At 43.2% G+C, this 12,471-nt stretch overlaps 1 protein-coding gene across 3 annotated transcripts in view; it reads left to right on the top strand.

Moving 5' to 3' along the window:
* TESK2 (testis associated actin remodelling kinase 2) overlaps positions 1-12,471 on the top strand; it is a 158,567-nt gene that overhangs the window by 130,519 nt on the left and 15,577 nt on the right. The window lies entirely within an intron of this gene.

Raw genomic sequence — 12,471 nt, 5'->3', positions numbered from 1 at the left:
CTTGAACTCCTGAGCTCAGGTGATCTGCCCGCCTCGGCCTCCCGAAGTGCTGGGATTACAGGCGTGAGCCACTGCGTCCGGCTGCCAGATCTTTTTCATCTTTTTTCAATTGTTATTGTTTCAAAAATAAGATGGGTCTCACTCTATCACCCAGGCTGGAATGCAGTGGAGTGATCATGGCTTACTGCAGTCTTCATTTCCCAAGCTCAAGTGATCCTCCTGTCTCAGCCTTTCAAGTAGCTGGTACTACAGGCATGTGCCACCACATCTGGCTAATTTTTTATTTTTTGTAGATATGAGGTCTTGCCGTGTTCCCCAGGCTGGTCTCAAACTCCTGGGCTCAAGCAATCCTCCCACCTTGTTCTAAAGTGCTGGGAGTATAGAAGTGAGCCACTATGGCTGGCCTTTTTCATCTTGTGAAACAAACTCTATACCCATTAAACAACGACTGCTCATTTCTCCCTCTTCCCAGCTCCTGGTAACAACCATTCTATTTTCTTTTTTACTTTTGAGACAGGGTCTCGCTGTTACCCAGGCACCCAGGCTGGAGTGCCGTGATGTGATCTCGGCTACCTGCAACCTCCACCTCCCAGGCTCAAGCGATTCTCCCACCTTAGCCTCCCAAGTAGCTGGGACTACAGCCGTGCATCACCATGCCCAGCTAATTTTTTTTTTTTTTTGTATTTTTTGTAGAGATGGGGTTTCATCATGTTGCCCAGGCTAGTCTCGAACTCCTGAGCTCAGGCAATTCGCCCACCTCAGCCTCCTAAAGTGCTGGGATTTACAGGCATGAGCCACCACACCCAGCCTATACTTTCAGTTTCTATGAATTTGACTAATTGTGATACCTCATATAAGTGGAATCATATGGTATTTGTCTTTTGGGGATCGCATTATTTCACTTACCATAATATCCACAAGGTTCATCCATGTTGTTGCATGTGATAGTATTTTCTTCCTTTTTATGGCTGCATAAATATTTTATTGTATGTATATACCATACTTTGTTTATCCATTCATGGGTCAATGAACATTTGTGTTGCTTTCACCTCTTGGCTAGTGTAAATTATGCTGCTATGAACATGGGTATGCAAATATCTCTTTGAAACCCTACTTTCCAGACTTTTGGGTACATACCCAAAAGTAGGATTGCTGGACTGTATAGTAGTTCTATTTTTAACTTTTTGAGGAACTGCTGTATTTTTTTTCTGCAGTTGCACCATTTTACAATCTCACTGACGGTGCATAAGGGTTCCAGTTTCTCCACATCCTCACCAATACTTGTTATTTTCTTTTTTTTTTTTTTTTGATAGTAGCTATCTTAATGGATGTGAGGTGATATCTCATTGTGGTTTGATTTGCAGTTCTCATTTGTTGCAAAGACTGTCCTTTCCCAATTGATAGGTGTTTATTTCTGTGCTCTCTATTCCATTACATTGGTCTATATGTCTGTTTTTATGCCAGTATCATTTTGTTTCTCCCTGAAAAAACCCTTCTATGGCTCCTCATTGTCCTCAGGGTAAAGTCAAAACTGATCTTGCTACTGCTTATCTCTGTGGCCTCACTGCTCACTTCTCTTGCCTCTCTGCTCCTGTCTCAACTGGGCGCTACAGCTGTACTGAACTTCTTTCAGTTCCACAAATGGAACATGACCCTTTCCACCTTTGGAGCTCTGCACCAGATTTTTTCTTTGCCCAGAACACACCTCTTCATCGCCCCGGCCAACCAATTCTGCAGGCCGCAGCTTAGAATTCATTTTCTCTGGGAAGCCTTGTCTGATCTTCCAAGATTAGTTTGGTACCCCTCCTATGTGCTCCCATAATACAATAGAATTTATCTTTGATTTCAGCTGACTGTTCATATGTGTAGATTATAAATTCCTTGAGGGCAGGGATTGTTTTATTTACATTGACATCCTTTGGTTCCTAGCACAGTGCCTGACATATGGTAGCTGCTTATCATATTTGTTGATTGAATAAATAAATTAACAATCAATGGCATTTCCTGGCTCAAAAACCTTCAGTGATTTCCTCATTGATTAAAGTCTTGGGTGAGATGCAAATATCTGTATTTAAAAATAAATAAAGTTCTACAAATTATTTTGATTCACAGCTAGAGTTTAAAAATGGAATTCAGGATAAACTCAGCCTGATATTCTAGTCCTTTATACCCTACCATAATACTACTTTTCTCCTAGTTCTCCTCTTCTTTAACAAGTACTCTATAATTCAGGCAAACTGGATTTCTTATTGTGTGCTGAACATGGTCTGTGTTTTCCTGCCTCTTTATCCGTATTGTTTCTTCAACCTAGAATATACTCTTTCCCTCTGTCCCATATAAATTATCTTCCCTGGCTGGATGTGGTGGCTCACGCCTGTAATCCCATCTCTTTGGAAGGTTGACGCAGGTGGATCATGAGGTCAGGAGTTTGAGACCAGCCTGGCCAACATGGTGAAACCCCATCTCTACTAAAAACACAAAAATTAGCTAGATGTGGTGGTGCACACCTTTAATCCCAGCTACTGGGGAGGCTGAGGCAGGAGAATTGCTTGAACCTAGGAGGTGGAGGTTGCAGTGAGCCAAGATCGTGCCACTGCACTCCAGCCTGGGTGACAGAGCAAGACCTGGCCTCAAAGTCCACTTATTTCCCCATAAAACCTTTCCTGATTATTTTTCTTGGCCGCATCCTCTCTACCCGCCTCCACTGCCACCACTCATTTGATCATAATGTTTCCTTCCATTAATCTTCTCCTATATAGAATTTTTGTACTTTTGTTATTACACATTCTTTATTTTATTTTATTTTATTTTATTTTATTTTATTTTTTTTATTTAGAGACAGAGTTTCACTTTTGTTGCCCAGGCTGGAGTGCAGTGGTGCAATCTCAGCTCACTGCAACCTCCACCTTCTGGTTTCAAGTGATTCTTCTGCCTCAGCCTCCCGAGTACCTGGAATTACAGGCGCCCGCCACCATGCCCAGATAATTTTGTTGTAGAGGCAGGGTTTCACAATATTGGCCAGGCTGGTCTCAAACTTTTGACCTCATGATCCGCCTGCCTCGGTCTCCCAAAGTGCTGGGATTACAGGCGTGAGCCACTGCAGTCAGCCCCATTCTTTCATTTATTAAAGCTTTTTTTGCTTTAGCTTCTCTACATAAGTGTACACTCCTAGGGTAGAAGAAACCCAGGCTTTGAGGTCGCAAGGCTTGGATGCAAATCCAGGCTGTACTATTTACTAGCTGAATAATCATAGGCAAGTTATGTAAATTCTCTGGGCCGGCCTAGTGGCTCACACCCATAATCCCAGCACTTTGGGAGGCCAAGGCAGATGGGTCACTTGAGGTCAGGAGTTTGAGACCAGCCTGACCAACATGGTGAAACCCCATCTCTACTAAAAATACAAAGTTAGCCAGGCATGGTGGCACACACCTGTAATCCCAGCTACTTGGGAGGCTGAGGCAGGAGAATTGCTTGAAGCCAGGAGGTGGAGGTTGCAGTGAGCCAAGAAGGCGCCATTGCACTCCAGCCTGGGCAACAAGAGCAAAACTCCATCTCAAAAAACAAACAAACAACCAGCCAGGTGCGGTGGCTCATGCCTGTAATCTCAGCACTTTGGGAGGCCAAGGCGGGTGGATCACCTGAGGTCAGGAGTTCGAGACCAGCCTGACCACCAATGTGAAACCCCCGTCTCTACTAAAAATACAAAAATTAGCTGGGCGTGGTGGCAGGTGCCTGTAGTCCCATATACTCAGGAGGCTGAGACAGGAGAATTGCTTGAACCCAGAGGCAGAGGTTGCAGTGAGCTAAGACTGCATCACTACAGCCCAGCCTGGGCAATGGAGCAAGACTCCGTCTCAAAAAACAAACAAGCAAACAAAAACAAAAAAAAAAAACAAAAAAACAAAAATGAAAAATGACAAGAATGTTTCAAGATATTATAATAGTCAGGCCAGGTGAGGTGGCTCACGCCTGTAATCGCAGCACTTTGGGAGGCCAAGGTGGGTGGATTCCTGAAGTCAGGAGTTCAAGACCAGCCTGGCCAATAAGGTGAAAACCATCTCTACTAAATATACAAAAAATTAGCCGGGTGTGGTGGCGGGCGCCTGTAATCCCAGCTACTCGGAAGGCTGAGGCTGGATAATTGCTTGAACCCAGGAGGTGGAGGTTGCAGTAAGCCAAGATCACACCATTGCACTCCAGCCTGGGCAACAAGAGTGAAACTCCATCTCAAAAAAAAAAAAAAAAAAAAAAAAAGAAGGAGAATGAGGAACCAAATGATGCCCAGTCTCTAGGTGGATGGCGATGCCATTTACTGAAATATAGAAAACTTGGTGGGTGCAGCTGGAATACTTCCTTCTTTCAGCTGTATATGCATTACTTCGGAATTGGTTTTTTTGAACGTAACACTAATCAACATGGTCTCCTCAATGTAGAAGATCAGACTCAGTCTTGCCTGAGCCTTTCTTTGTCTGAGTAGACATTACTGAACATTTTATTTTGTTTTATTTTATTTTATTTATTTTTGAGACAAGGTCTGGCTCTAATGCCCAGGCTGGGGTGCAGTGTTGCAATGTTGGCTCACTGCAACCTCTGCCTCCCCAGCTCAAGCCATCCTCCCACCTCAGCCTCCTGAGTAGCTGAGACTACAGGCATGCACCACTATGCCCGGCTAATTTTTGTATTTTTTGTAGAGACAAGGTTTTACCATGTTACCCAGGCTGGTCTCGAACTCGTGAGCTCAAGCAGTCTGCCCACCTTGGCCTTCAGAAGTGCTGGGATTACAGGCATGAGCCTCTGCGCCCAGCCAGCGTTATTAAATATTTGTTTTAGCATGACATTTATTGGAAAGTTCCTCTAAAAGCACATTTCTCTTTTATATCTTAAATTACATTTTAATGATTAAATTGGGGGGTGGGGCTTCCAATAAAAGAGGGAACTTAAAACCCACCTCCATTTATTTAAATGCACTTACTTATGCATTTGTTTGTTCAACAATTTCACTGAGTTTTACAAAAGGGCTTACAAAATTGAGCAGGACCTAGTTCCTGCCATAAATGTTATACTACAGTGTGATGTGTGATGAACAATAGTAGAAACATGTGCAGGATGCTAAAGTGGCACCAAGAGTGGGCTCAAACTCCTGGGCTGAAGCAATCCTCCCTCCTCAGCCTCCCAAAGTACTGGGATTACAGGCATGAGCCACTGTGCCCAGCCTAGCACAAAGAATGGGATGAAGTATCAAGGAATGCTTTCCATGAGTTCAGAAGGATGAATAAGTGGCTGGCCGTGGCGGCTCACACCTGTAATCCCAACACTTTGGGAGGCTGAAGCAGGCAGATCACTTGAGTTCAGGAGTTTGAGACCAGCTGGTCAACATGTTGAAACTCCGTCTCTGCTAAAAATACCAAAAATTAGATGGGTGTGGTGGTCCGTGCCTGTAATCCCAGTTACTCAGGAGGCTGATGCAGGAGAATTGCTTAAACCCTGGAGGTGGAGGTTGCAGTGAGCCGGGATCGCACCACTGCACTCCAACCTGGGCGACAGAGTGATACTCCGTCTCAAAAAATAATAAATAAATAAGGCCCAGTGTGGTGGTTCATGCCTGTAATCCCAGCACTTTGGGAGGTTGAAGCAGGCAGATCACCTGAGGTCAGGAGTTTGAGACCAGCCTGGCCAACACGGTGAAATCCCGTCTCTACTAAAAATGCAAAATTAGGCCGGGTGCGGTGGCTCATGCCTGCAATCCCAGCACTTTGGGAGGCCAAGGTGGGCAGATCATGAGATCAGGAGTTCAAGACCAGCCTGACCAACATGGTGAAACCCCATCTCTACTAAAAATACAAAAATTAGCTGGGTGTGGTGGTGCACCCCTGTAATCCCAGCTACTCAGGAGGCTGATGCAGGAGAATCGTGTGAACCCAGGAGGCAGAGGTTGCAGTGAGCTGAGATTGTGCCACTGCACTGCAGCCTGGGTGACAGAGTGAGACTCTGTCTCAAAAAAAAAAAAAGAAGAGGAAGCCAGGTGTGGTGGTGCACTCCTGTAATCCTAGCTACTCAGAGAATCACTTGAACCCAAGAGGAGGAGGTTGCAGTGAGCTGAGATCGTGCCATTGCAGTACAGCCTGGGTGACAAGAGGGAAACTTTGACTCAAAAAAATAAGATAAAAATGAAAATAAATAAATAAATAAGAAGGATGAATAAGAATTAGCAAAGCCATGAAGGAGGGCATAAAGAAGGGTATTCAGTAAGCGTATGTGAAGGCCAAGAGTTAAACACTTAAATATTCTGAAATATATTTTGGGTTATTAAGAACACTTTACTCTGTGGCTTGATCTAGTGTTCCCTTTTTCTTTTTGAGTCAGCTCATTACTACTGACTGTTTCAGTTAGGCAAGCCCTGGTGAACATCCTGGAGTGGTAAGCAAATTCAGTCCTTGGCAGATATACGGATGTACGCTTGTAGTGGCTGTGGATTCTTGAGCTGAGAACAGGAGGCTTCTTTGGAGCACAAGCCTCCCACAGGGCACTCTTGGGATGTCTGTCCTGGAATTACCCAGAGCAGTAACAAAGCTTTCTTTTCATCTTTAACCCAAGCCAGCAGGATGGGATGTCGGCTAGCCTTTGTGTTTGAAGCCTACCAACAAACATACAGTGGCCAGCACAAAAGCATTGTTGGGCTACAGTGAAAACTAGGTCGGGGCCCAAACTCTTTTTTGCAAAGAGCCCCTCCAAAGAGTAGAGTGCCAACAAGCCACTGATTTGGCTGTTTGACATTGATACTGGTTTATGACAGGTTTCTGACTTACTGATGGCACATCGAGTCGTTTTAAGATTCTGAAATATTTTTCCATTGCTGTCTGAACCTTGCAATTTGGAATCTCTGAGATGTCTTTGACTCTTTTTTCCTTATTTCTCATATCTATCACTCAGTTGCTAAAAAGCTTTATATTCTGACTATAGCCAACTTTTTATTGCCCATAAATAGCACTGTTAGATGTTTGGTCACCTCTTATCTGGCTGTTGCAGTACCCTCCAAACCTGCCTCTAGTTCCTTCTCTATCCTGCTACCAGAATGATCTTTCTAAAAGGCAGTTTGGGTCATGTATTAGTTTCTTAGAGCTGCCATAGCAAAGCACTACAATGTGGGTGACATCGCAGAAACTTACTATCTCAGAGTTCCGAAGACTGGAAGTCCAAAATCAAAGTGTTGGTAGGGCCCTGTTCTCTCTGAAGGCTCTACGGGAAGATCCTTCCTTGCCTTTTCCTAGCTTCTGGTAGGTTTTTGGTGTTCCTTGCCTTGTAGATGTCTCAGTCCAATTTCTGCCTCTATCTTAACATGACAATTCTCCCTGTGTGCCTGTATCTCTTGCCCCTCTTTTTATAAGAATTCCAGTCATATTGGATTAAGGGCCTGCCCTACTCCGATATGACCTCATCTTAACTTGATTATATCAGCAAAGACCCTATTTCCAAATAAGGTCACATTTATAGTTACCAGGGTTTAGGACTTGCATGCATCTTTTGGGGGGATATAATTCAACCCTCATTAGATCATATTATACCTTTACCTATAAACCTTCAGTAGCCCATGTGGTTTACTGAATTAACTGTAGATGCTTCGTGTTGGTATTCCAGAACTTCTGCACTAATAACAAATATAATAATAATAGAAATAGTCATAACTGACATATTGAGGACTTTCCTTGACATTATTCTTAGCATTTTACGTGTATCAACTTACTGAATCTTCACAGCAACTCTGTGGGTTAGTTACTATTATTATTCCCATTTTATAGATGTATATTAAACAAACTGAGTAACCAACTCAGGGCTCTGCAACTATTATAGTCTGAGATGAGATTCAATCCTAGCCAGTCTAACTGCAGTCCCCACTATATTATATTGCCCATCTTAACTTTGTAGCTTCATCCTTTCTCCCCTACTTATACAGAAAAAAAAGAATAATTACTCATCTCTGTGCTTTGTTATCTTTGTGTTTCTTTTGCATAGACTATCTTTCTTATCCCCAACCCTGCCTATGGGTAACCATGAAATGGAATTAAATCCTCAACAATGAGTGAATATTAGCCAGGCCTAGGTGGGCAAAGGGGAAGGATATTACAGGTAAAGGGACCAGCAATGTGTACAAATGTGCAGGTGAGCAGGAGTCAGACTTTTTTTTTTTTTTTTTTTTTTTTTGAGACGGAGTCTCGCTCTGTCCCCCAGGCTGGAGTGCAGTGGCCGGATCTCAGCTCACTGCAAGCTCCGCCTCCCGGGTTTATGCCAGTCTCCTGTCTCAGCCTCCCGAGTAGCTGGGACTACAGGCGCCTGCCACCTCGCCCAGCTAGTTTTTTGTATTTTTTAGTAGAGACGGGGTTTCACCGTGTTAGCCAGGATGGTCTCGATCTCCTGACCTCGTGATCCGCCTGTCTCGGCCTCCCAAAGTGCTGGGATTACAGGCTTGAGCCACCGCGCCCGGCCAGGAGTCAGATTTTTATAAGCAGGAGTGAAAGGCTTTGTGTGCCTTTCTGAGGATTGTGGGTTTTATCCTACAAGTAATAGAGCGTCACTGAATAATTTTAACAAGAGAGTGGCTTCAGGTTGGCATTTCAGAAAGACTCTTTGCTATATTGTGAAAAATGGATTGGAATGAGGGCTAAATCTTTTCAAGATGCAAAAGCGGGCAAGAAAACAGGTTAGAAAGCTAACGGAATAACCTAAGGGAGGGGTGAGAATGGTAAGTTATTGATAGTGGGTTCTACCTGTTGTAAAAAATGAAAATAAAATTTAAAAAGATACTGTTAATTGGGAGAATGAGTTGTGTACTGTGAGCTAAACACCATACTAGACTGACTTTGTATTTATACCTTATCTCTTCAGTTACTCCTTGCCTTTGAACAAACACCAAATCTTGTTGATTCTACCTCTAATGTCTCTTAGATATTAACCTCCTTTCCATTCTTGCTGCCATTGTCTTATTCAGGCCTTGGTTATTCTAACTCTTCTCCCAGCCTCAGTTTCTGACCTTTTCATACAATTTTTATACTACCGTTAGAATGATATTTCTATGTAGCATATCTGATCATGTTATTCTCCTGTGTGGAAAAAAAAGTGTTAGTTGATTGTATGGCATCTCTACTAGACCATCTAGGCTAGACTAGTCTCTGTGGGCAGAGACTGGCCCCATTTATCTTTGTGTTTCACGTTGTAGGTTTTCAGTGTTTGAGTAGGTGAATAGAAGGATGGATGAATCTTTCTCAGTACCATGTTGCTAATTAGATGGTAGCAAATTATCTCTGCTAGTTGGATGGCAGCACAGTTATCTTCCTTGGGTAAGTGCCCTAACTCCTGGCCAGTTGGGTAGATTTTTCAAAATGGAATAATAATTCTTACAGTTGATATTTTCTCCAGACCTTCTCTGAATGCCTTTGAGCCACTGTTCAGAGATAAGCTTATTTGGTTGCAGGTATCAGTACATTGATAATTCAAAAATTTTTAAAGCTACTATTTTGTCTTACGTTCTGAATAGTTATGACTGGTTGAGACTACTGTAGCTGACTAGAATCAGCAAGAATTGGGAACTGGAGTCCTGGGTGCATTTACCTCAGAGAGAGGTACATATTCCCTAGAGCCAGTCCAGAATATTCTCTGTATGGATGTGTTTATGTGCTTGTCTGTGCCTGAATTGGTACCTACCAGACCCTATAGGGGATATGTGGGAAGAACCTATACTCTTTAGCCTAGGCAGTTGTCTTAGTCCATTTGTGCTGCTATAAGAATATATCATAGACTGGGTAGCTTATAAACAACAGAAGCTTATTTCTCACACTTCTGGAGTCTGGGCAATCTAAGATCTAGGCACAGGCAGATTCAGTGTTTGGTGAGGGCCTACTTCATGGTTCATAGATACCTGTCTTTTTGCTATGTCCTTACATAGTGGAAGGGACTAAAGAACTATGGGGACGCTTGTACACACACACACACTCTCTCTATCGTGGTAAAATACATATAATTTATCATCTTTTTTTTGAGAGGGAGGTCTTGCTATGTTGCCTAGGCTGGTGTTGAGTTCCTGGCCTCAAGCGATCCTCCCACATCAGCTTCTCAAAGTGCTGGGATTACAGACGAGAGCCACTGTGCCTGGCCGAGAGACAAGTTCTTACTCTCATATGGAAGTGGCAGTAGGGGAAGGAGTGCTCAATAAATGTTTGTAGAAATAACCTGAATTGATATTCCTGAGTGGAGAACTGAATGTCCACTTCTCTGTGCCTTTGGTGATATTAAAAAGATGTTGGCATATGATTTCTTGCATTTTAGTAATAAAGGTTTATTTACATAATATAGTTGAATTACCAATACACTTTTAAAAGTTACTGAGTGCCTTCTAGGAAAAGGCTGTGTATATGTAATGAAACCAAGTATCAAACACAAATGAAATGCAAGAAACTCTGTTATTTTATTAGACCATGAGGAAGTGAGGCAGGTTTTGGTATAGTTAAAATTGGTATAGAAAAAGGTAACAGCCACTGAGAGGTATTGAAGTACCTGTAACACATTTTATTGGCTGTATTATAGTTTCTAACTTAAAAGCTTAAAATAACAACAATTAAAAATGTTAAAACTTCTGTAATAATTAACTGTATTACCAATGCCTTGGGTTGTTTTATAGGGCTGACCGAGGGAGTGGTCTAGCTGAAAATGAAAGCAAAACAGCTGTTATCCCTGTCTGGGAAAGCTGAACATGCTAATACAGTTGCTCTTGTCTCTGCTTCCTGCAGAGGGATTTGTTTAGAAGCCACACCAGCTGAGTCTGCACTGCGAGTTGCTTATGGAGAAGTGAACATTCCAGCTAATGGGCACAGAGACTGTGTAGAAATCTTCTGGCTGGGTGCGGTGGCTCATGCCTGTAATCCTAGCACTTTGGGAGGCTGAGGCGGGTGGATCACCTGAGGTCACGAGTTCGAGACCAGCCTGGCCAACATGGGAAAACCCTGTCTCTACTAAAAAAAATACAAAAATTAGCTGGGCCTGGTGACACGAGCCTGTAATCCCAGCTACTCAGGAAGCTGAGACTGGAGAATCACTTGAACCTGGAAGGCGTGGGTTGCAGTGAGCCAAGATGGCGCCATTGAACTCCAGCCTGAGTGACAGAGTGAGACTCCATATCAAAAAAAAAAAAAAAAAAAAAAGAAGTCTTCCTTGTTGGCAGATCTTAAATTTCCTTTTCTCATACATGTAAAGGTCTTGAAACATTGAGAAGTGGTTTCTGAGGGCCTAGAGGCTTATCAGCCCAACTAATTTATTCACCAAAGGCAGGCAAGAGAAATGGGTTATAAAAGCAAATTCCATTTGTTTTTCCTCCCTGATCCTTGGTTTGCACTTTTTCCATCTTGCCTGGAAAAGCCAGAATCTATTAGCCAAGTGTGATTCCTCATCTTTTGTCACCTTTTCCTGTGCTCTCCACCCTCTGGCTTTGCATATGGATTTCCAGGGCCTTCAGAGACATTGCTGAACAGAGTAAACAAGTGTTTCCCAGAGCCAAGAGTCCTGGCCTCACCTGGCCTATAGAGAGTGCACATACAGTCTTTTCATTATAGTGTCTTCTGCCTGGCACTCAGTTGGGAAACCTGAGTGGCTCCTGAAGACAGGCCCGACATATCACACTGTCATCATGCTAAAGAAGTGAACCACTGCCTACCTTTTGACTTTCAGAGCTAAAGAAACCTGCCTGCATGATGAGACGTCAGCTTCACTGCCCACTTATAACTTGAAGTTCACAAGCTCAGTTTCTTTTCAGCAAATGGGCACCTCAAATGTGAACCTTAGGCAGATTCAACTAGAATGAAGAGAGCAAGGCGCTGTGCTTTTGCCGTCATTATGCCTTATTTTAAGATTTTCAAAGATGGATTATCAAGCAGGATGAAGCAGATCAACAAGTTTCCCTTTTGAGAAGTTAGAAGATTTATTTTTAGTCATTCTTTCTGCCTTGCCAAAATCCATCGACGCTTCCAAGGATCTGAAGTGCTGCATGGTGCTGCCCCCAACTGGTTCTTTTTGGTGCATGACATTTAAATTTTTTTTGAAGCACTTTCACATGTTTTATTTTATTATTATTTTTTGTTGCCCAGGCTGGAGCGCAGTAATATGATCTCTGCTCACTGCAACCTCTGCCTCCCAGGTTCAAGCGATTCTCATGCCTCGGCCTCCCGAGTAGCTGGGATCACAGTCATCTGCCACCATGCCCACCTTATTTTTGTATCTTTAGTAGCGACGGGGTTTTACCATGTTGGCCAGGCTGGCCTCGAACTCCTAGCCTCAGGCGATCCACCTGCCTCGGCCTCCTAAAGTGGTAGGAATACAGGCGTGAGCCATCTCACCTGGCCAACTTTCACATATTTTTTTTCGAGACAAGATCTCACTCTGTTGCCTAGCCTGGAGTACAGTGGCTCAATCTCGCTTCACTGCAGCCTC

The sequence above is a fragment of the Papio anubis genome, chromosome 1 (assembly GCF_008728515.1).
Source record: "Papio anubis isolate 15944 chromosome 1, Panubis1.0, whole genome shotgun sequence".
Lineage (NCBI taxonomy): Eukaryota > Metazoa > Chordata > Mammalia > Primates > Cercopithecidae > Papio > Papio anubis.
Note: the sequence above shows the minus strand (reverse complement) of the source record. Positions and strands in the feature narration are given on the sequence as shown.